The sequence below is a fragment of the Serinus canaria genome, chromosome 1A, assembly GCF_022539315.1.
Source record: "Serinus canaria isolate serCan28SL12 chromosome 1A, serCan2020, whole genome shotgun sequence".
Taxonomy (NCBI): Eukaryota; Metazoa; Chordata; class Aves; order Passeriformes; family Fringillidae; genus Serinus; species Serinus canaria.
This window is the reverse complement of record NC_066314.1, coordinates 64,479,159-64,503,555: the sequence shown is the minus strand read 5'-3', so window position 1 is coordinate 64,503,555 and position 24,397 is coordinate 64,479,159. Positions and strand designations below refer to the sequence as shown.

The following is a 24,397-nucleotide window of genomic DNA, read 5'->3' as shown; positions in this document are numbered from 1 at the left end:
TTTTTAATTTTTCTTAAATATCATGTTTTTAATTTTTCTTAAATATAATATTTTTTTTAATTACCAAACAGGTTAACAACTACTTTCGTAGTCTTACAGTATTATTTTTCAATTTCAACTATTTTCAATTATTTTCAATTACTATCAACTATTTTAAATTATTTTCCAATTTCAACTATTTCCAATAACTTGCTTGTATTAGTAATCAGTTAAAGCAAATTTTTAAATAAACAATGATTAGCATATGTGAATTCTTATCCCTGGAAGCTCCACACCCAATGAAAGCAAAACATGAGACAGATATACATCAAATAATTTGATATTCCTGTATTTAAAGCACCCAGAAGCATCATTTCACTGTAGGTAATGAGATGAGATGGGTGGGTTTCCCCACCTACTTTACAACCCTGCTCTGGATGGAGGGGGGTTTCTGGAAATGCCTGCGTCCTCTTCAGGGATGGTGAGTGCCCACTTCTGGGCATCCCATGGTCAGCAGGTTGAAGTCCCAGGAGATAACCCCGACACCCACAATGCTTGGAACTGGAACCAGTGCCTGTTAAATTGGCTGGGAAAAGGTGCTGTTTTTAACAGGACTATTTCAGGACACCTCTGGTCTCTGATTTTTCATTTACATTGAACCACAGGATCACAGAACCATGAAATGGGTTGGGTTAGGGGCCTTAAAGCCCATCCAGCTCCACCCCCTGCCATGAGCAGAGACACCTTCCACTATCCCAGGTTGCTCCAAGCCCTGTCCAGCCTGGCCTTGGGCACTTCCAGGAATGGGACAGCCACAGCTTCTCTGGGCACCTTGTGCCAGGGCTCACCACCCTCACAGGGAAGAATATCCCAATATTCCATCTAACCCTGCCGTCTGTCAGTGTGAAGCCATTCCCCCTTTCCTGTCACTTCTCTGTCTTCAGGTGGCCTGAGGTGGGGGACATTGGCCTTTAAGAAACCCAGTTCAGATGCTGAGTAAAACCCCACCAATTTTGAGATCATTGTTTCCCTTGTCTCACATTTTCAAAGACTTCAGGCACTTCCAGCCCAGTGTGTCTGTCAGGGCATTGTAGCAATTCTTGAGACAGGGAAAAGGTGAGATGCTAAAGGAAGATATTGGAGCCCTTTTGCAGGTATATCTGGTATTCTTTGATTAAACCTGGGCTTGTGATACTCCAGATATAATTCTTATATTTAGTTGAAGGTTTTTAATTTTGTTTGTTTGTTTATTTGTTTGGTTTTTTATGGGAGGGAACTGCTTCTGCTGCTCTCTACAAACTCGAGAGTGCACACTGTTGTTGAAAAGTAAGTTTTAAGGACATGTTATTTTCAGTGTAAATGTGAAGCTGCCGGTCACAGGCACGCAGACTGCCTGAAATTCATCAGTTCATGCAGCACTACTACAAATACTGCTTCTAGGCTAGTAGTTTAAAGAAAGTGCACTGTATCTTTCTCCCATTTCCAGATATGGCATAGCAGCCTGACATGATCAATCAATACCATGTGACCACTCAGCTGTGTTTGGAAGAGCTTCACAAATCACAGGCAAGTTTAGGACTCCTGAGCTGGTTGATGTAATCAGGACATGCATCTATAAAACTGGTTTCATAAAGCCTGGATTCAAGCAATTACATGGCCTCTCTGCTGGTTTGTTTTTTTTTTTTTTTTAAATTTCAGTATTATTGGACAAGGAAATAGTGTGTCCACAAAATTCAGATTTAGTAAACTGGCTACAATAAACAATCATTTAAAAAGGCATGAAAGACTAAAGAATTTTAAGTGTATGTAGATTTAATTGTAATGACTGTGCCATGTATTATTCTCAGACTCTGGAATGAGGCACAGGGACTGACATAACTTGCTCTGAGCATTCCCTGGATTAAAAATTCTTGCTGCTTGTATTCTGTCATGAAATGGTTGGCATCCCAACAGTCATGACAAGTGTGTATGTTGGCAAGGAATTAAAAATGGTGCTGCCTCTGAAGTTTAGCAGGAGGTTTCCTGCTTGGGGATGGCAGGCAGTTGTAGCTGTTACAAATACCATTCCCTTGTCTGCATTGCAGCTCATTTCTGAAACAAAGCAAGCTTGGGAACATGTTCCACTTTGTAATAGGAACTGCTACATTTGGTTTTCTTTGAGTCTTCTCTGACACTGGAGTCTTCATGTGCCCACTTCTCTTTTTTTTCTTTTGTTTTGTTAATAAATCAAATCTGACTACAGTATCTCTCTGCCTCTAAACCACAGTAAGGGCTGCTTGAAAAAGCGTGAGCCTCCCAAATTTTTTACCCTCAAGAGGAAATAACTGATTTTTTTGTTTGTCTTTGATCCAGTCTCATCAATGCAATTTTCCTTCTTCAAACAATTGAGCCTGCAGTTCATTATAGTGCAAGACCGGAACCCTTCTATTACCTTATTTTTAGCAACAATTAAATCGAGCCTTAAAATTGAATTTGCAAAAAGAAAGGGCTGTGCCAATCCCAGATCTTAGAACTCAGCTCTCAAAATTTGAATCTCAGCACTTTGCTCTCCTGGACATGTCATTTGGTGGTGTGGCTTGGTGGTGTTTGTGGCCAAATGAAGCGTACGGTGACCCCGCAGAACAATTTAAATTCTGACATCCTCATTTTCAGAATTTCCACTTGCTCTGATAAAGCACTTGAAGGAGTTTTTACTCCTTTGAATGTAGCTCTGTTGTGCTTGTGTCCATGACCTGTGCCTCTGTGGGTGTGGCAGCCCACTGGACCACCTGGATGTGCCCCCTGTCCTGGGATTCCTTTCTGGCCTCCTCCAGCCCCGAGCTGAGGGTGCAGAGTCAGAGAGCATCAGGATGCCCCAGGCAGGTGCATCCGTGCTGGAGACTCAGTGAAGCTTCTCAGCCTGGGGCAGTGAGGAGCTCCCACCTTCCCAGCCCCCTCCCAGCATCAAGGACACAGGGTGCTCTTCTCCTTTGGGGTTGAGCATCTTCCCAGAGCACAGCCTCTGACTATTTACCAGAGCTTATGTACATGATTAAAATGTAACTTCACTTCAGCTTATGGAACTTAGAAGCTCTTAAAGGAATGAATTAATGGAGAAACAAGTTGTGTCTGCTGTGGAGTCAAGGAGCTGTGCTGCAGAAGAGAAAGGTTGTTCTGCCAGGTGATTTGTTAGGGTCAAGCATTGCCTCCAGAATTTTTCAAGCAAGAATGTTTATCTGCAGTTGGGCCTGACTGACACCATCTTCATAGGACACTTGCCATTAGAGAATGTTGTAGTTTTCCTAAAGATGGCTGTTAGAAGTCTAGGAAAAGAAATTTGCTACTTGGGCAGGACGGAGGTGAGGAGATTTGGAAGTGTGTGCCAAACATGTGAGAGCAAACTCCTGTCCCAGTGACTGTGGGAGCCCAACTGGAACTTAGAAAGAGGAGCATAGTCTGAAACACTGGATATTTTACTGTTGTTGTACCCGACTGAGATATCCACATTTTATGGGTAGTAAAGCTCTCTGAATCAAGGAATTTGCTGCAAAATGTGGAGCCCTCATGTTATTTACCTAGCATGGAAGCGTGGCTAGCATCAGGCAGGCTGAGAGATCCACAAAAAGAAAAAAAATCTGATTAATGGCACCTAGGAGAGGGCAGAGTAGCCCCCTGCAAGGAACCAGATCCCTCAGAATGCAAAACTGCCGGACCAGGATTTCAAGCCCATGTGGAGGTGCTGTGTCTGTGTATGAGCCTGACAAAGGGGATAAAAATGACAAGATGAAGGTAGAGCTTTCTTACACTTTCACCAGACAAAATGAAAGAGTGAAATAAAACTGCCAGGAATTGAATACACAAACCCCAGAACAGCTGGGAAAAATATTTGAGGAAAATATACAGGAGATAGCAGAGGGATACTTTTCTCTAAATCCCAAAAGCAAGAAGCAGAGAAGAGCATAGATGCTTGCATTGTGTGGTGGAAAATTCTGGCATGCACATGTACATTAGAGACATAAAAGATCCCCTAATTAGAGACAGGATCATTTGTGGGACATGTGATTCCAGTTTACAGGAGAATTGCTGAGAAAAAAAACATCTAACCCTAAAGGAATGAATCAAAGAATAAGAGCAGCTGAACTATCCAAGAAAAAGAACAAAACAATGGCCACTTTTGCAGGACACAACAGAGTCCAGGAGAGAGGGAAGAGGGGAATGAACCTGTGAGCAATGCACAAAAGTGAAGTAGGATTTGGGACTGGTGGGATGGGAGCCACAAGAATTTATTTAGCTCAGCAGTGGGCAGTGGTGCTGTACCTGGCTGAGCAGACTCTCCCCTCCTCAGCAGAGAAGCAGAAGGAAACAACAGGGCAGTGAGGTGGACGAAGCAACAGGCTGTTCTGGAGCTCAGAGTGTCTGAAGGAAAAACGAATCAAAGAGCCAGCCTTTAGGGGTCTCTGGGTTAGCAATCTCTACTTAGCCACCAAGTGTTTGCATGGAAAGCACAACTGTCAAAAGGAAAGTTGGGGGGATCCATTTGTATTTCCGAGAGAGGAGAAGGAGGAGGAGAAGGTTTGAAAGAGGCACCAGGAAGTCAATCTGTCTGAGCGTGACCTGAATGTTACCCCAGTTTTTTGTGTTTCTCTGTGCTGTTCTCTAAAGAAAAGCCAATTATATTTCAGAAGAATAGGGGCCTCTCATGTTGTTATTCATCATGTGGCACATGAAACACCAACACTAACTCCAAAACTGTGAGTTAACCTTGTCCTTTCATCACGTATGGTCATCTCATCACCAGGCTGGTGACTGCTCAAAGCTGCCTGAAAGTGGTTGAGCCCCAGACAACTAAACTTTTATACATCAGTACAAAAGCAGCAAAGAAGATGAGAAGGAAAACTGATTGTCCCCAGGGACACAGCATAGTGGTTTGGGTAGTCCTGCTTAGAAAGTCACTTGTGGCTTTTATAATGAGGAACTTAAGGTTTGAATTTTCAGACTTATTAGCTGTACATTTGTTTGTTTTTTATTAACTTAATATACTACGTGCCACATTTTCCTTGGGGTATTGAGTCAAGTGATGGATTCATCTAGTTTAGCTCTAAATGCATGGGCTCTCTTTTTCATAAAACTTGGAAAAGATTTGGGTCTCGTATATCCTGAATGATTTTATTTTATGCCTGTATATTTTGGTACAGCAGCTAATGTTTTCTGTCCTGGTTCTTTTCTGACAATAAGGGCTTCTGGCTAATGTAGAGAGGGAATGTAGTTTTTGTTTGTTCTCTTTCTTGACCTGTGAGAATTAGAGTTGTCTTCTTTCATGAGCAGGTAGAGTTAAACCACTTTAGTCTACAAAAGAATCACTGGAAGTTTCCAATGCCCTCCCTCTCTGCTTCAATGGAAAGAAAAGCAGGTTTTAAAAAGTCTGAGAAAGATATGGCTATTAAGCTAATCCAGTATACTTCATCAAGCTGCTAAAAATCTTGACTCTTAACAGTGATTAAATATAATTGCATCAGTAAAGGTGGTGTAAAAAAACCCCTGGCTTTCATTAGAAGCTATCTTTAGGAAACCATGGTTCCTTGACTTAAAAAGTTACATGTAACATCACTATTTTATTTTGGGAATATTTTGAAGGTTTCTTAAACAGAGGGTTATGCAGAAAAAAATAAATAAACCCCAGCAGAACAAATACACAATTCTGAAGTATTCTTCTGTATTTCAATATATATCTGCAGTGCATGTGATATATTAAAAAACAAAATTGTTCACAAAACTGAAAAATTAGTGGATAAATATTGAACCATGTTAAAGATCTGATCAAATAGTAAAGATATTCCAAAGAAAAAAAACGAATTAACAAACCACCACATATGTGTGGGATAAAATTGTTATAGGATGGAATGGAAGGACTCCTAGTAATTTTAATTTAATTATATTCTTTTTTTTTTAATACTCTTCAGTTTGGAAGGGAATCTGTTCACTGTTTTAAGAGCTAAAAAACAATGTTGCTAAACTTTTTCTCTTATTTTCATAAATTTAAAATTTGAGCTGTGTCAGAGCCTTAACACTGCACAATCTTCATAGAGAATTTAAAATTCCTCCAAGTTATGTGATCTGAAAAAGCTCTTCCTAGACAGTCAGATGTTAAAAAATTCAGCAGTTTTGCTATAATTCAGAACACCACATGCTGCTCTGTATCCTTGGGCTGAACTGGATATTTGCACTTTTGTGTTTGTTTTGTAGATTATGAAAAATTGTGTAAACTGAAAGGGGACTGTAAAACCTCCTACACCGAAATACTGAAAAATATAAAATAATCTAATTCTTACCTAGCTTTGTCATTGCCAATGTTAAATGTTACTGCAAGTATTTATTGCAAGAACCTGAGTTACTGCAAAGACAAAAGTACAACAGTGAGCCTTGTTTGCTTAGAGAAATCATATACTCCCAATGTGTTTGAGGGGAATAATCATCCATTTTTTGTGGGTATTCAGGTGAAGTGATAATTCTGAAGCAGAGAATGCTGTTGATAATGTTTCCACTGGGATACTCACTAAAAACGTAATTAGCTGTTTCCATAAACAGAGTATAGGCAAAGTTTAAGTCCAGATCTTGACTGGCCCATGATGAGATGCTGAACTAAATGCTGGTTTGTCTTCTTCACATACTTTCTGCTTTTAAGTTATTAGAGCTATTAAAACCATTAAAAATATGTCAGTATTTTTATATTAGGGCATTTAATGAAATATTCCAAACATAGGCATTTATAGGTAGATATGCTCTATACAAAAAAAGATAATGTGGATGGTGAAAAATTAGCCCCGTGTGAATTCATTATTTCTATTCTGTTTAAATATTTTCCTCTTATTTTGAGAATCCTAATGTGGAAAAATATTTCTATAATTTGTATTTGGCATTTTTGCCCTTGTGCAGTTTTGATTCACAAGTTAAAATCCTGTTTCCATGGAAATTAGCTGAATTTTTGATAAGCTTTGAATTTCTCCCACAAATTAAGGCAACTGGGGAACATCATTTGGGCTGATTCTGTCCTTAATGTCAGCCATAATATTTTTCCTTTTATTCCATGTGGATGGGGGCAGTATTTTGATGATGATTTAAGTCAAGATTCCCAAATGTTACTGCAACAAGTTCTGTTTTATCAAGGGAAACGAGGGTACTTGATAACATCGAGCGAGTTTTTGTGGGACAGCCATCCACAACTTCCTCAGCAGGAGCAGCAGATCTGCCCCTGCCCCCCACCATAAACACCAGCAATCCGTGTAGCTTTTCTCTGATTACTTTCAGAACAGCTGAAATAAAAATGAACACTGTTTTTTAGGAAGTAAAAATAAATAAATAATAAAGCCAATAATATAAGCTTGATATATAGCTTGAGAGGAGAGATTAGGCTAAATTTATTTTATGAGAATATTCAGGAGAAGTGAAACTCCAAGCACCAGCTTGTTTTCCTAGCTCTAACTTGTAACTGGAAGAGGTGCATGGGATAGGAATTGGCTGCTATGGGCAGGATGGGACAAGAATGCCATCGTTTGCTACTCTGCAAATATCTGTCCTAGGCCCTCAGATGGGAGGGTGGCAGTGAAAGCAGAACCTTCCCTGCACTGGAAATGCCAGGTGATGGACTTGAGCAATATTCACATTCTGAGTGTATTTTTGGCTTCCCTAATCTTTGATCCTGCCATTGAATCCGCGGGGGTGCAAAAATCCACCCACACAGATCCGATGTCAAAATCCTGGCCTTAATTATTTATGGTTTGGTTTGGACAAATTATTATTCTCTGTGCAATAACCACAGTTATTACCAGAAATACTGGACAATCTGAAATCACACATATATACATTGTGTAGGTATGAACTTTTTTTTTTAATAAAGGTCATATCTTTATTAATGTGTTTTTACTCTCAACTGAAATTCTCATTTCTGAGTCTTGCCCTCTGCTGCTTTTCACCTGACCAGACTGGCCTGGATCTATGGCAATTAATTCTCAGAAAAAAGGAGTTCATAATGTTTATAATCTGAAATCCTGCCTAGAACAAAAAGAACATTCACCTTTATACACCTTGCACTAAGATCCTACTGATTTTTTATACTGCAGATAGACTGTACTAGCTTTCTGCACTAAAGAGGCACCCCCTTTTTTAACTGTCTCTGGGCTCTATCCATTATGCCAACCATCTCAAGTTAGATCATCTTCATCAGCAAATAAACAGCAAAGGAATCTCTTAGGAAGAAAATTCCTTTAAACAGGAATAGTAAATTTCACAAAAGAAAACTAAAATCAGAATTTTCCAGCAAAATCAGACATGCTAGAGCCACTGCAGAGCTTGGCAATGTCAGCCAGCACCATTCTTTAATTAAGTAAGGAAAACTTGGTGAGTTTTATGTGTTTCCCATAGTCTTTCTTTCCTTCTTTTCGTCTTATTTTTTCCTGAATTTTTAATCGTAAGTTAATACTGATCTAATTGCTGACATAATGTTTACAAATAGGTTCCCAGTACTTGAGTATTGCTTTAAATTTGGATTTTTGTCTTTTGTTTTTCCTTACTAGAACTGTGTATAAAAATGTGCTCTCTTCAAAAGTTCATGGGTAGGACATGGCAGGCCTGGTCATTTCACTTCTTGCATCTTCTCAGTTGGAAGTCAACTGAAAATCAGCAGAAGCTCCCAGGCAATTCCTGTGCCTGCTTAGGATTGTTCAAAAACGACTTTTGTTTGAAGTTAAAAATCTGTACCCCATTTTTCAATGAGGTGCCAACCAGGTGCTCTAAAACATGTTCCTAATTATTTGCTTTTGATCTAGTTTTGATTTTCAAGTTCATCTCTGCTTTTAGATCCAAGATATCAGTGGAGTGTATTATGGATATGGATTGCAGTTCCAGTGTCAGAGTGTCTGAAGCAGTTCTTAGAGTCACACAAATATTTGTTTTATACATGTTATTTTTGAGGAAAACCCAATGGCAATAAAAATGTTCCGGAAGGGAAGAAAACTTTCTAGTAAAAATCACATTTGTGTGAGTGCCCTATCTGAAAATGCTAGAGCCCCACAAAGCACAGCATATCTGTCTCACCAGAAGCAGTATAATTCCTTTTCACTAGAGAGTGTGTGCAGTTTTCAAAAATTAAATACAGCATTAACATTTCTCCAGGTTATTAAATAACACACAAGACCTTTTCCAGTTGGGTACAGTTTGTATTTCCAGGTCATGGTTGTGTCTGGCACTTCTTCAGAAAAAGTGTTCTGAAGCTTTCAAAATTGCACCTTTCAGAGCTTTGGTTCTCTGCAGTTGGCGTTGGAATTAATTGTTTTCTAAGCCTGAAGTAAACCTCTTGAGGGGATCCTCTGTCTCCTCCTGATTGAAAGGAATTGTAAGCTAAGGCTGTGGGTCCACATAAGGCCTTTAGTGATGAGAAGCCAGTTTCACAATAGGGAAGAATTTTACATTTAATACATTTGTACAGTTTTGTTTGGGTTTTTGGTTTTCTTTTTCCCCTGCAGAGTTACCAGATTCTAGCATGGGTTTTTTTTTTTTTTTTGAAGATTGTGAGCCAAGGTTCAAAAATCACAGGTCATTCTGGAAATGACAGTGTTGAAAACTGGCTGATAGCCCTTTCAAAGGTTTCAAGGTGTTCAGCTTTGTGCAGGAGACCCACCTATTAAAGTGTCTCAGGCTGGGATACAAAAGCCCAAACTTACCACCTTTTAGTCTTTGACCTACTTCAATTTTTATAAGAAATTACTGTAAATATCTACTTGCCAATTAATACAAAGCAATATCTGGTAGTTCGCCACAGTAAAAAATTGTCTGCACTCATATATCCATATGGGAGGCATGGATGTGAAACAAACAAGAACTGTGTTTCATCTTTCAAGCTACAATTAGATTGTGGCTTTTCAAAATCTGCAGATTTTCTTTGTAAATTAATCTTCCAGTGTCTTTTGTTGCTGTCTTTCAAGTTCTATCGGCTTCCAGCTAGAAAGCTAATGATAAAGCATCAGAATTGCACCCTTTTAAAAGAAGAAAAGCAGGGTAGGCATCTGTAATAGTAGTGTAATGACACCAAATCTGCATGTACAGTTTAGAATTATTTGCCTACATGCTCGTTCATTGGCACACAGACGTTTTCTTCAGCGCTTTATCTGCGTGTGATGTTTTGCAGCACCAGTCTGGCATCATTAGACATCCAGCCGCCAGCATTTCAGAGATTTTTCCACAGAGCCATAAAATTGCACCTTCCTCATTGAATCTAAAATCCAGCCCACCTGTAATAACAGAGCAATGCAACTGTATGGATCTCTCCTGGATGTCTGCAGTGCAGTGAGCTGGGGTGGCTTGCCTTCACACTGAAGTAAAGGTCATGTCCTAATGTTATGCCTTCCTGTTTAAAATGAATGGCTTGTAAATGTTTATCTCAGCTAGAAGTGAGAACGTGGTCTACATCTGTGCTCTCCAATTCCCCTTGGAGAAACCCTGTGCAGTGAAACAGCTGCATATCCCTTCACGTCCTTCCTTGCTGTTAAACATGTACATCTCTGGCTTCAGCTCTTTGCCAGGTTTCCCCTGCTCATGTTTGGATTCCAGGCTGAAGTTTGAAGTTGTGTTGTCTGGATTTATAGTGGGTTACATTGTTTTCTCCAGGAAAAAGCCAGAGAAAGAGATCAGCCCGGTGCAGACAGACTCACAGTCCGTGCATTGTCATGCAGGGTAGAGTTTCTTTGGTTCTGCCAATAGGTATTGCAGTGTAAAATGTCTGGAGGCTAGTTGGGGCTGCTTCTCTAGAGACAGGACCAAAGTATACAGTATACTGGCTTTCATTTTGCTGTTTTTGGACAGTCAGGGCTGCTTTCCATTTCCTACAATGTTCCAATATAACCAAGGCACATGTGCTCGGTAATGGAGGCTTCTGAGACCTGGGGCTTCTGTAAAAAGGAAAAGAGCAAAGTAGTATTTATACAGTATAATATTTGGATTCGCTAATGGGCTGTGAGGTGGGTGTTATCACGAACTACTGTGTGGCAGGAAAGGTTCCTAAAACACAGATCAGCTTACTCCATCTCCAAATGGTTGCAGATAACAAAGTGTTTAGTTTCTAATTAGACTTGTGTTGTGCTAATTCTCGCGAGCAGTGCAAGTGATTGACGTGCTGCATTTTAGTGGCAAGTAGCAGAGCAGCTGAGTGGAGCTCAGTGATGAAGCCAGCATCCAGCTGCTGTGGAAGGCACACAGCTCCCAGAGACTGATTTGGAGGATGAACATACGCTGATTGGTGTGGCCTTGCTCCGAGGGAAAGGAGGAAATAAAGGCACGCAGTCTTCAATTAGACTAATGATATTCTAGTCCTAAAAGGATTAGGAAAGAAACATCTTACTGAAAATAAAATCCAATGTGTAATAATTCACAAATCATGTATTTACTTTGGATACTATTTTTCACTGTTTCTTAGGAGAGGATGGACGTTATTCTTTTTCCATGCCTCAGTCCCCTGTATTTAAAACACAGATGGCTCATCCTAAGTGCTGGTTTCTGTACATGTAAGTAATAAGTGTACACTTCAAGGCAGAGCCTTGTGAACTGTTTTTTGATGGAACATGCCAGAGCAGCACAGGCATTTTATGTAACTAAAATTATTTCAGAATAGTTTTTGCCAGCACTTTCCTTTGTGGCCAGCTCAAGTCAGGATGTTTGGTAGTGGAGTTCCACTGTGGATATAAAAATAAAAATATGGATTTGATATAAACAGTCTCATTGAGCTGGCCACAAAGGAAAAAAACTGGTTGGGTTACTGTAAGGAACATCTCCTAACTTAAACCCTCTAGTCAGGTCCAAATCCCTTCAGTCAGATTGTTGATGTAAAGTTTGGCTTTTTCAAATCATCATCATCATCATTGCATTCAGTACTGACAAAGACTGTGCCTGTGACTCTTGGATTTATTCTTGTAGCATTTGATTTTTTCACAGCCTTTACAGCCCCTGTGAGGCCAAGCCCCTGTTCCTTTGCTTTAGGGGCTTTTTGGGTCCCCATACATGTATTAAAGGAGAGGGGCTGGCTAAGGAGTGGCATTTTGTCAGGATGATCAAGCTGTGGCTTGCTGCAAATCCCATCTGCCCTCTCCACAGGCAACATTAGAGGCCCTTCCTGGAACAAGCTCCTCGGGGATTTACCTGCGTAGGATTTACCAGTACGGGGTCACTGGGAAGGCAGATGGGACACATGATGACAGACTTGGACCAGTTGCATTTGGCAGAGAAAACACCTATGGAGTAGGATAGTGACTTTATGGGTCAGAATTTCTTTTTAAGTGGTATTCTTTGTGGATCTCATCCCCCAGTCAAATAGCAAATACTGTGGTACAAATAGCAGTGGTACCGTGCAGGGCTTAGATTTTCAGAATTGCCAGGTGGGCACTGCAGGCTGCAAAGAGTGTGTGTGTGCAAACCCTGGAATAGATAAAGGTATTTGTTCCTGTCTGTGTGCTTCAGCCTGCCAGGGATACTTTTTTGCAGGCTGTGTAAGGAAAAATCAGATTTTGCTTTGTCAGTTGATGTTGGGGTGAATTAGACTTGAAAGCCACAACAATATCCCAGGTAATAAAACTTAATCTTGAAGTAAGAATGACACATTTTGTCTTCTGCTTGAGAAAGGAAAGTGTAGGGCAACCCAGGCTTCTCATAGTGTTTTGTCTCTCTCAGAAAATGCAAAAAGAAGGCTCTGGACTTTGTGAGAGCTTTAGGAAACTTAGGAGGAAAAATAATGTGGTGTAAACGTTCACTTGACCCAATTACGGGCAGCGTGTTTTAAATATATAAACTTGTAAAGTGCTCATGCTTTTTCATGAGTAAAAATGAGTAAAAAAATTTTTGCTGAGTAAAAATGTTCTGCTGCTTGCTGTGAAGATGAAACTTATCTTGGACTTCACTGGCAGTGAAACCAGGCTTGCTACAGATCTGTGTTGCAGATTAGGTCATTTACTCATATTTCAGTTATGTTTCTTCCAGTTTTTCTTCCTCCTCTGCTCTGTTAAAGTACTGCAGCTGCCTGGAGGGCCATAGGCATTGAAAAGGCTTGAAGCACTAAAAAGAGAAATTTTGGGTCCTTTTTCTTAGTCAAACAGTTTTTATGTTCCAAGTACAGTACTTTATGCTGCCCAAGGACATGGATATAATTTGCTATACTTTAAAATAACACAAAAGCCATTCTCGCTCTCCTTGAAGCCAGTGAGAACATTCCACTTGCTTTCAGGGGGAATTTGTTAGCAACCCATGATGCAGTTTTTGTCAGAGCAGGAAAAAGCTGAGAGTCCATAGTATCATGTAAATGAAAAATGAAAGAACTTGGTGCCATATCATTTGCACATTTCAGAGAGAAACTGTCTTGAGTTTGGAGAAGAGTCCCATAAACTTGTTACTTAGGCACCCTCACATCCAGAGAAATCCAGAGGAAGAATTGTGCAACTGCCCTCCAGCCCTCCAGGTAGTCTTTTGTCTCAATGTGTGTTGAAGCATGGGGAAGGAGGAACCACCTTCTTGTCCTGGGTGTTCCCTTCAATCTGCAGGGTGAAGTGTCAGCTGCAGTTTGAGTCTGTAATAATCACCAGTAAATCATAAATCTAGAATAGTTGCTTGTGCAAAGCAGAGCTTGAAATGGAAGTATTCCAAGGAAGACATCTCTTTTTGTAAAGAGAGTTTTCCCCTGGGCTTTCCCTGCCACAAGCCAGCAGAAGTTTGGCTAATGGTAAATGTACCTTCCAGACACCTGCCTCAGCAGCATGGCAGCTAAAAGAAATGTCTCATGTTCCCTCCACATGAGATCAGCCTTAAAATTCTCCAGAACAAGGAGGTGTCTCTGCAGCTGTGGAGAGCCTGGGGCCTTGTCAGGCATTCTTGCATTTTTCAGCTTATTCTTGTTGCACCTTGATAGAAGTAGGACTTAATTATTAGATCTTCAACTTTAGACTCCCTGCAGTCACTCAGTGCACAGGATTTATTTTATCTATAATTTTCCACTCTAGCCTTACAGTTTACTATAGGGAGAGTATATACTTGCAGCTACAGGCAGAATTTGCCTACCAGGAAAATACATGGTTTTGAGCTCCATGGGATGTTACTGATGTGTAAATCATTTCATCTCTTCCAAATCGTGACCACTCTGTCCTTTTTCACAAGATACCTTGCCTTAATGTTTTAAAACAGTGGGTGATTTTGGATGATCAGGTTCAGCAGTCTTCAGAGGGACCCAAAATCTTTAGAAATTGCTATTAGGGAAGATTATATCTTCTAAAATCACATTGCCCCAAGTTTCAAAAATCTCAGGCTAGCATCAATATTCATAAGAGACCCAAGCTCAGCAATATTTAATGAAAGAATACCTTTGTGGAAAGTACTTTACATGCACAGTAAATGCATTTTAGAACCTGTTTGAAATAGATGTGTGGAGCCTTATGTTCAGAGAAAGACAAAAACTTTGCAAACAGAAGTGTTTGAAACTGGGAAGAAGCGTGTGGATCTTTTGCTACTGGATCTGGATTTTAATTAGACCTCTGTGCTGCTGTCTGGCTGTGATGAGGTGACACATCAATCCATGCAGTCATCAGGACAGAATGGTGAGGAGAGGCAGAGACTGGGAGAACCAGGGCTTAGAGGAGACTTGGACTTGTGCCTGATATGGCCCATGGCAGTGTCTGGTTGGTGAGGCTGGCTGCAGTTTTGAAAGATGAGCAGAATGAAGGAAAATACCAAAGAAGAAGAAATGAAGTACACTCTGGGCATTCTGTGACATTTCTGTTCTCGCCCAGCTCTATGTGAAGTTGCAAAATGTGTGTATGTACTTATGTTGATTTATCTTCATGTTAAGGTCAGTTAACTGACTCTTCCACAAAGGTAGAACACACATTTTCTCACTGGCCTCAAGAGAAAACATTCTCTGCTGTTCATTCTGATGAATTTAGAAGAATTTCACAGGGCATTTTCCCAAATTCTCTGCTTGTATGAAATGGTGCATCATCACTTTACTCCATATAAACTTATGCCAGTTTTTGTGGCAGGTGATATGGCCTTGATGACAAATCATTTGTCCCCAGTTCCTGAGTTACCAAGAGATGGAAAGTTTTTCTTAGGTTTGGATTGTAGTTTTTCTGTAATGTGCACACTCCAGGTGAGTTGGCCTAAGCCAGTGAGGTGTCTGTGTATGTAGATACTGTACCCCAGCTAAAACAGGTTTCTGGTTCAGCTGAAGAAGGGGAGCAGGAGAAGGGTTGGCAAAGTAGCCACTAAATCCAGCAAGGCTTCAAGCACTGCCAGTAGTCTTGAGCGTGGTTCAGTTCAGGAGGTTCAAAACAATTGCTAAAGGAGCAGTGCAAATATTTTCCGTCCTTTCCTATGAAATGACATGGTTTGTTTGCTGTTGCTTGTTTACCTGTTCTGCATGGTATGTTGCATTTATCAGTCAAATACACTGTAGGGGGTAACAGTACTTTAATAATGATGTTTTGACTTTTGCTGTGTTTATTCTGTGTTTTCTGACTAAATTCATACTCAGGTGGCTTTTTCTTCTGCTGTTCCAGCATACCTGTCTCAGGCTGCCCCTAAAAAGAAAAAGCAGTAATCTGGAAAAAAGAACTCAGAACACACAAAGAGGAGCCACTGGAGACTAATCTGCAAGGTATTCAGGTATTTGCACTTTCATACCCTACACAATAATTGGTGCACACACATGGTATGCTCTGCAGTTCTTGTTAACTCACACAAAGTGGGTGCCTTTATTATCTAAATAAGCAAAAAGTCATGTGAAAGATGAAAGTTGTTTAGTCAGAATGCCCCCATTCAGTTTAAAATGGAGCAAGGTTTGTAAAGGTAGATTTACAGCTCCAAGTTCAACACACATTGATGCTGCTGTCCATCACATCTGTTAGCCAGGTCAGATTTTACAGTCTGGTACTGCCCAGTGCACTGATGGCCATTTGAGAAGTGGTGGAGAAAGAGGATCCTTCTCTGACTTCCACTGGAGCAGAGTGAACAGCCCCTCCTCTACTGATGGGCTAAGGCACTGTGACACTCCTGCTGACCTCAGGAATTAGGTCCTGGGCTAGGCCTACAGTGAGGAAGAAATTAATTTTGGATCCCAGAGATGCCAGAGGTCCTGTGTCAGTTGCCAGGTCTCAAGGATTTTTGTGAGTTTTAGGTATATATGTCCTGTATACAGCTGAAAGAAAATAAGGCTTTTACAGTTCTCAGTGCAGAAAGAGACTTTCTAGTTGGAAAGCAAGAACAATCCAGAGAAATGTTGGAATTTTCTAGATATTAGGAAAATAGATTTTTGTTTATGAATACATGCAGCAGAAAGTAGCACAGCTCTGTTGAGTCTGTGTTCCATATCTCTGAAGCTGGGAAAATTCTTTGTGTGATTCCTTCTCCATGCTCTGTGTGCGCAGGTGATGGCATACATGCATGACATGAATGTGTAAAGTGACAACTTAATGGCAGCAAGTAATTACATATGTGTTTGTATGATGGTGTGAGTGCAGAGGTTGGCTCTACACAGTTTTGTAGCTGATTAATTGGGGGAAGCAAATGAGCTGCTAATGGGAGTAAAGGTAATGGGAGTAAAGGTAAGAGTTAATGGGAGTAAAGGTAAGAGTTGTGCTTGCCCAGTGCACCAATACCAAGGGGCATTCAGAGAAAACGTTTTATTTGTACAGTCATTGCAGTCTTATGTTATCTCATTGCAATGATTAAGCTGTTATAATTAACTGTTGTTCATGATGAAGTATTTTAAACAAACCCACAAAAGCAGAGGTATCTCCTAAGGGTATATATTTAATGGTTATATCACTGATATGTGAAAAAATCACTCTCGTTGAATGTTGTATCATATGTGACTCTCTGAAAAGCAGATGCAAGTAAACAGCAAAGTTACTATGGGTATTATTGTAATTCCTGAATTACATACTCTATCAGCTTCCAGATATTTATTCACAGTGGTATTTTTATATGTCCATTCCCATGGTCTGGGCAGTGTGTTCATAGACACTGCTGTACTCTTTCAGATTCTGCTACCAAACTGCTTCTGGGCCTTCATGTAGTTAGCTTCATTTGAGAGAATTTCAGATAAGTTATATGGAAAATTGATAGTAAATCCCAGAGTATCAGGTTTTGCTGCACATAATGCAGATGTAACACATGGGATCAGTGAATGATGGTATAGTATTTAAGTATTTAGTATTATTAGTGCTTTTTCCTTTCAGTATTTTGTCTTTTTTTTTTTCTTTTTTTTAACCTTTTTATTTTCAGCATTGGACCTCCAATGCAAGTAGTTGCTTGCCATGGTGTCCCAAAAAAGTAAAATCAATGGTGAAAATTCTTGGTTTTCTACCAAGTGTTTTAGAACCTTGAGCCAGCTCATTAGCCTTCAGAAACATCCTCAGTCTCACTTTAGAACTACAGTTTTCTCTGTAAGAACAGGAAACTCTTGTCAGAATCTGCTAATGTAGACTTAGGAAAGGTTTCTCTTCAGCTTTGAGAGTTGATACTGTTTTCTTGTAAGAAGATTATTTGTATCTAAATAATTTCAATTTTTAACCCTTTTAGAAATAAGTCCACTTGAGATTAAAAAAAGTTTTACTGCTCAGTTATGCAGTTCGTTCCAAAGAGAACTTAAAGGCAGGAGAAACGAGCCTTACACCAATTTTATTGACAGTAGATGGGAAGAATAGTACCTGAGAACATTCTGTAAGCTGAAATTATGGACTCATTCTGTACCCGAAGGTGGAGGTCAAATCAAACATCCAGTATGTTAGATGAGAATTACTAACCTTCCTTAAAGTTCTGAAAACTCATCATTATGGGGAAAATAGACTTTGAATTTCAGACTGTGATCATTCCTCAAAATAAGAAAACTCTAAAAGTCGGATTTTCCTCTAAGAAATTTCTGACTGTATATGATTTGGGTAACTATGAGTAACAAGCTATTTTAGAAAGGATTTTTTTTTTTCCTTCTTTGGGGAAAAAATGTACTTAATGCTTTTTGCAAACCTTTCATGTTTCTAACAATACCCTGATACTAAGTATAACAAAGCTACTTACAAGTGTTGCTGTATTTGAGAGATACAGCTTTTAATTTGTTTTCAAAGAAGGAGTGCTTCTATTTCACAAATTTTGTGTAATTTTGGGACCTGAGAAACTTGCAATGAGTGTTTTGTCACAGTCAGTATTTCTAGATAATGTCACTTTAAAAGGAACTTTTCCTAATTATAAAACTTAGCAAAACTCTCAAATTTTTAAAGTTCCCAAAATTGTGGTTTGTAAGTTTGGTTTCCTTGATAATGTTCAAAACATGAATTAGTTTAGGGGTTTTTTTTCCTTTTTATTTTTTTTTCTGAAGGCAGAGCATTCATTGGACCTAAGAAGCATTTATTGAACAGTAATGGGGGAGGGAAGAGAGTTTCAGATATGAATTAAGTCTGAGTTGTAGTGACTCATAACTGACAACAAAACACCCAAGAAGAGATGTGAGACAGGATGAGATTAAATGAGACAAGCCATGAAAGGAGGGACAGATTTATGACTTATTGGCCTACAGATGGGATGAGAAGATATGAGTGGAGAATGAGATCATCAGGCAGAAGTCTGCTGGGGGAAAAGGAGGGGGTTCACAGGACACATCCCAGTAGCCTCCTGTGCATAGTGGGAGGATTGATTTAAGCCACAGGAAAATCAGTGTTAGAAATGATACAAAGATGAGTTAGATCCCAAACCTCAGAGGGGCTAGATTTTTCTCTCCTTTCACTTAGAAAAACAAAGACACAACAGTTAGGAGGACTCTAAGCCTGCAGCAGTACGTGCAGAGCACACACTCCAGAGGTAGTCTCACCTGCTTAAATCATATTTGCTTCTTTTCAATGTTACCAATGCAGGGCTCTTTTCAGAAGTTTAGGAGAACTGCTGGATTGCTTAAAATAAAGACAAGAGGCAGAATTTTCACCTTCAATCTAAACTATTCAACAGTTTTCTTAATTAAGATTTGCTTTTCATCCCTGAAACTGAAAGCATGTTTCTAAGTAACTACGTTCTTCATGCTAAGCTGCAGCCAAGGCACTGTCTATGGGTTATATTGGTGGAATTGATTGCCAAGTGTGTTTGGGTGGATTTTCAGTTGGCCAAATCATAATCCTTTTCAGGATTCAGTATCTTAAAGTTCTCACCTACAAAATGAAAATAAGGCCTTGGATGCTCACAAAGGTCTGTACAAATCTGTGGAGTTGCTGTGTTACTGTAGCCAGGACCCCTGTCCCTTTTCTAATTTTCTTTTTGTATCCTCTGCAGAGAGATGAGGAGAATCTGGAGAAATGCACTGAATTCTGCCCTTTAGCTGAATCTGTAGAATCAGTTGGCAGCCTCTTGAAAAATACTTTTCTGGTGGAATTTCTTCTTACATCTGATTCTGATAGGAGTGGGGAAAAGGCAAATGTGTGTTTGTCACAGATTCAATCATTTTTGCTCCATGATTTAGCTAAGAATACTAAGGACTCATCTGTGCATGTGGACGGCTTGAATTAAAAGTTATTAAACTTGGTACTGGATCAGTAGAACTTGAGGTGATCAGTAGAGCAGTTCTGATTTGGCTGGAACTATGAAATTTCATTTGGAATATAAAAGTGAACGGCATTAAAAATTCACAAAGCCTCTGTTATTCTTTAGCTATATCTGGAGCTATTTAGTTTTGGGTGGAACTGAAAAAAATGGCTAGATTTTTCCTTAGAAAGATAAAGTTTAAAAATTGTGAAACTTTTTTGCTCAATTTGAGCCAGTGGGCTGAAACAAGATTTGGTTAAGTTTCAGTGTGTAATACTGTGCATTATTTTAATTATTGCTGATCATTCACTCCACGGCAGTGTGCATGGAGTCAGAGTTCCCTTCAGGAAGAGCTGGAACATCTGAGCTTAGTGCTGGGACTCATCCTGCAGCAGGAGGATTGTCCAGCTGCTCAGACTGGCACCTGTCCTCAGCCCTGTCTGAACCCAAATGCCTAAGGAAGTGTGTAAGGACAAGGAAATTGCAGATCATATTTCAGCTAAGTGATCTCTTGGTGCTCCCCCACCCCAGAGAAACATGCAGTCAGACATAGTTTATTTCTCATTAGCAACTGAAGTGATTTCTATTCTGTAAACTTGCCCGACCTCCCTTGAGCCTTGCAGCCTCCCTTGCAAGGAGTCCTAGAGCATAACACACCTGTTGTGAAGAGCCACTTGGTTTTTGTTTGTTTTCAAACTACCTCATGCTAGTTGGAGATGAAAGGATACCTTATAGAATCTGACAGTGAAACTAGGAAAGGATTTTAAGATAGTATTTTTTTAAATGTAGTTTGTGTTTAGGCATTAGGTTAGTGTGGTGGGTATAGCACAGTTAAGTAATCGAGGACCAGGTTGCCTTGTGAGTGAAATAAGTATAACCTAGAGGGTCTGTGCTTCAAAAGAATTTAAGTCTTAGCAGCCATATCAGTTTTAAGCATGGGCATATTTGGTAATAGCAGGAAAACTCCTGATGGATTCCAGTTAATGAATCATTTGAGCATGCATTTAACTCCTCTGCACATTTCAGACTGAGCTGTGCTGGGGTACTGAGTCTGGGTCTTACTCTGGAGGTACCTCTCTGTTTGTAAAATTTAATCCTGTTGTAACACTTAGGGTGGGTTTATTTTTATTTGTTTGCTGGATAAACACCATGTGCTTTTGACTTTGTTGTCCTTTGTTGGATAGTGTTCATTTTGTGTAGAGCCCTGATTCTAACTGGGAGCTAATTGAGATCAAGGTGTTCTGGGATGTTTCTGCTTGCCAGTGATAAGAGGGATGAACAGGAGAGAGAAGTAATGGGAAGAGAGAGGTAAAGGTGCATGAGGAACCCTGAAATCTAAAGATACGAAGAACATGGATCATCAGTCTGTTACATCCTGAGACACAAAATCTCCTTGGGGTGGGCTAATAAATACTTCAGTAACTTCAGCCGCCTGAGCCACTGTGTCTACAGACATGGTTCCCCTTCATGGCACCTTCTATGAAATAAGAACACAGGAAGGGCTTCAAATGGAAAACACTGGAAAGAGAAAATTACTAAAATTACAATTTGCTCACCAGGTTTTGTAGACTAATAAGATTATTCCTGCAAAACCAAATGACCAGCCAAACAAATTAACAACATCATGGTAATGGCGAGACTGATTTTAACTAAATTGTAGGGTCTTGCTGTCTGTGGGAATTTTTCCTTACTAGATTTCATTTCGAGAAAGTTTTTTAATGCAAATGGACTTTTCAAATCTTAGTCTGCTGAAACTGCACTGTCTTAAAAGTCAAATCTTCTCTTTTGGCAAAATATAATAGATATAATGCATGACTTGACTTTACATTACATTACATAACATAACAGTGGTATTTCTAAATGAGTAGAGTTCCAGGTTAAAAATCAAGACAAGCTGTGTATAATAAAATATTTGATCTATTTATATCCTAAATTCCTTAGGAAAAGATTAAGTTGGGAGAAGACCAAATACCTTATTTTTTTATATGACATAATGGAGCACTGAAAGATTAGGGTAACAATGTCAAAAATTCTGAAGTCCTATTTAAACTGCAGGAGAGAAGTCTGGACTTTGAAAAATGCTTAGCTGTATTGGCCCTGAGCTATTCCAAATATCCCATCATAAGAATTGGAGCAGAAACAGGTTGATGCTGTGCTCTCTTGAAAACCTGTCACCAGTGGTGTCACTAGCAGTGGAAAATAGAGAAGCTGTTTTGAAAATCTGTTTCACTGCAGGAGATAAACACGGATGCTGGCATTTAACCCAGTGTCTAAGCAAGGGTTTTTGTAAGTATTCTTGATAGACAGAGTGTAAAGGGGAAGGAAACAGAATGACTGAAAAGTCTTCATTAGGATGGAGAGGAATGAGGGCAGCAGGAATAGCAGGTGTCAGAAGAAAATGCCATGGACAGGACATTGATGGCAGTAAAAGATGCAACCCGTCAAAAGCCATATCAAAAGTAGCTTGGTGCTGGACGCAGTAAAAATGGGAATTATTTTTCCCACAGGTGTTGCTGTTGAGCAGAAGTTGGAAGGAAACTGTGAGGGTCAATAGATTGAGAAAATGGCACTGCCCATCATCGTAGGAAGCCATGAACCTCTCCACTGTGGGACAGGAGTGACCAGCAGTGACCAGCTTCTCTGCCTTAGGAGCATCCCCATTAGCTGTACTTTTCAAATAAGGTAAGAAATCAGTTGTCCTGGTTTGGGGAAAATTTGGGAGAAAACTTTTAAAGCGGTTCTTCAGAAAGCAAATTCAAGCAGCCCCTCCCCAATTTGATTCAGGAAAATATTTCCTTGAAGAAAAAAAGTGGAAAAACCTGTTTATTTAACAGGCAAAACATTCACCAGCACAAAAAACTGAACAATATTAAACAATAAAAGTTCTTGCCAGTCTGAAGAGATGACAAATTAGAAAGTCCCTTGGTGGGTTGTAGCTCAGCTCACCCAGTCTCTGATCAGTCCCTCCAGGGCTGGAAATGCCCCAGCCCAGCCCCAGCCCGGTGCCCACAGGTGGAGCTGCCAGTGCTCTGCTGGGTGTTCTGTCCAGAGCAGGGTTAAACAGGTCCAAGAAAAAGAAAAACCACAGTCCAGGGAACTTCTCTGCCTCAGGTAGCTAAAAACTAACTGAAAAGCAAAGGAGAGTCCTGTCCTGCTGTCTGTCCATGCTGCAGACAGCACAGTCCAGGAGCAGGAAGGAGCAAGTGCAGTTTCTGAAAACAAACTCCACACTTCTCTTCCCCTTCTCTCTCAGAACCTGTCTTTAAGGTGCAAAACTTACTTGTGGGCTAAACAGATCAATGGGGATACAAGCATTATAAAGTCAACCCAGGACATCAGTTAATATCTGAATTGAATTGGGAAAATACTGTTTTAAATTAAACTGAATGCAGCCTAAGCAAAAAGTCTGAATATAGACTTCTAAAATCAGTGACTTTATACATTTTCCAGAGGCAATATATGTCAAATATACACCCATTTTTCGGACTGATACAGTAGAAGTGTCTTAATACAGAATACTGAACTAATTCTGTCTGTTCGTTTTCTTTCTTGAAGCTGTTTGCTGCATTTCAGACAGGTTAAAAAGGAGTGTTTTTCTGACTCTTGGGACTGACATTCAGCTTGCCTATTACATCTTATGAATAGCTCTGTCAGGTTTGAAAATCAGAAATTTTCAAATAAAAGCAGTGTCTGGAGAGAGAGGCACAATTTGCTTTCTTTTTCCAGCCTATTAATAAGTGAGGAGTGGGAGTTAAAGAAGGGTTCAATAGAAGATAGGGGGCTACTTTAGACCTTTCTTCAACTGAAAAGAGGAAAAAAATGTTTATTTGTTAGAGAACAGCCTGTGTTTGTGTGCACTCAAAATACTGACTGATTTGCTGATGTTACTGACAGACACTGCGTGCATTAAAGTCCTTGGATGAGAATTTGCAGTAATTGTGTTTCCCTTTGTGGAGATAATTAAGGCACCCACCAGCTGTCTGGCAAACATTAGCACTCAACTACCTGGTCCCAGGGGAGCAGATGCAAGGCAGGAGTGATTTGACCAAGTGATTGGCAGGACTGGGATGAGAATCAAACCTTAAGCAAGCCCTGCAGCCGAGGGTGAACACATAGCATTGTACTTACAACATCTACAGTTGCTACAAACATCATGGCATTGTTTAGGTTAGAAAAGACCTCTAGGATTGTCAAGTCCAACCATCAAATGCAGAGGAGAGAGTAGTTTTGTGTGTGGAGACAAAAGATACAGCTGTGTTAAATGCTCTACAAATACATAGTAAGAGGACTCCTCATCACAACACTGCTCAGTCCATCTAAACAAGGAAGAATCTCCTGTAAATTTTTAATAGTAAGTTAAGGTAAGCTCTGCCCCAGCTGAGCAATATTTAGACGTGTCTTTTCTTCTCAAATCAAAACTGTATATTAGTTAATGGGGACACCTTTTAATTAATTTCTCAAAATGTGTATATTGCATTATTTCACAGAATTATTTCGCTTAGAAGCACAAGCTTCCCTAAGCCTCGTGCTTTGTGCAGTATCCTCCTTATCTATAAATAAATAATATATGACCTTTGTACTCTAGAAGCCTAGTAAAGACCCTGGCAGGACATCACAGAACCTCTTAATATAACTTTCAGCTATTTGTGGGAGTCTGCCTCCGTGTCACTGAGAAACAGAGTTGGAGGTGACAGTTTAGATTTTGCCTCCTCCTTCCGGAAGCCATTTCAGTCATGCAGGCAGTTATGGATCTTACTGTGCATTTATAGCTTAAGGAGTCATTTCCACTTGGAAATAGTCCTGGGCACAGTGAAGATGGACACAGAGTGCAGGCAAAGGTACAGCTCTGTTA

The 24,397-nt window shown here is 39.8% G+C and overlaps 1 long non-coding RNA gene across 5 annotated transcripts in view; it reads left to right on the top strand.

Annotated features, from left to right (window-relative positions):
• LOC108962759 (uncharacterized) overlaps positions 1 to 24,397 on the top strand; it is an 89,146-nt gene that overhangs the window by 23,304 nt on the left and 41,445 nt on the right. For all 5 annotated transcript variants that reach the window (XR_007776585.1, XR_003945929.2, XR_007776582.1 and 2 more), the window contains exons 5-6: positions 15,540 to 15,645; positions 22,053 to 22,227. This is a non-coding gene — a long non-coding RNA (uncharacterized LOC108962759). The remainder of the gene's footprint in view (positions 1 to 15,539; positions 15,646 to 22,052; positions 22,228 to 24,397) is intronic.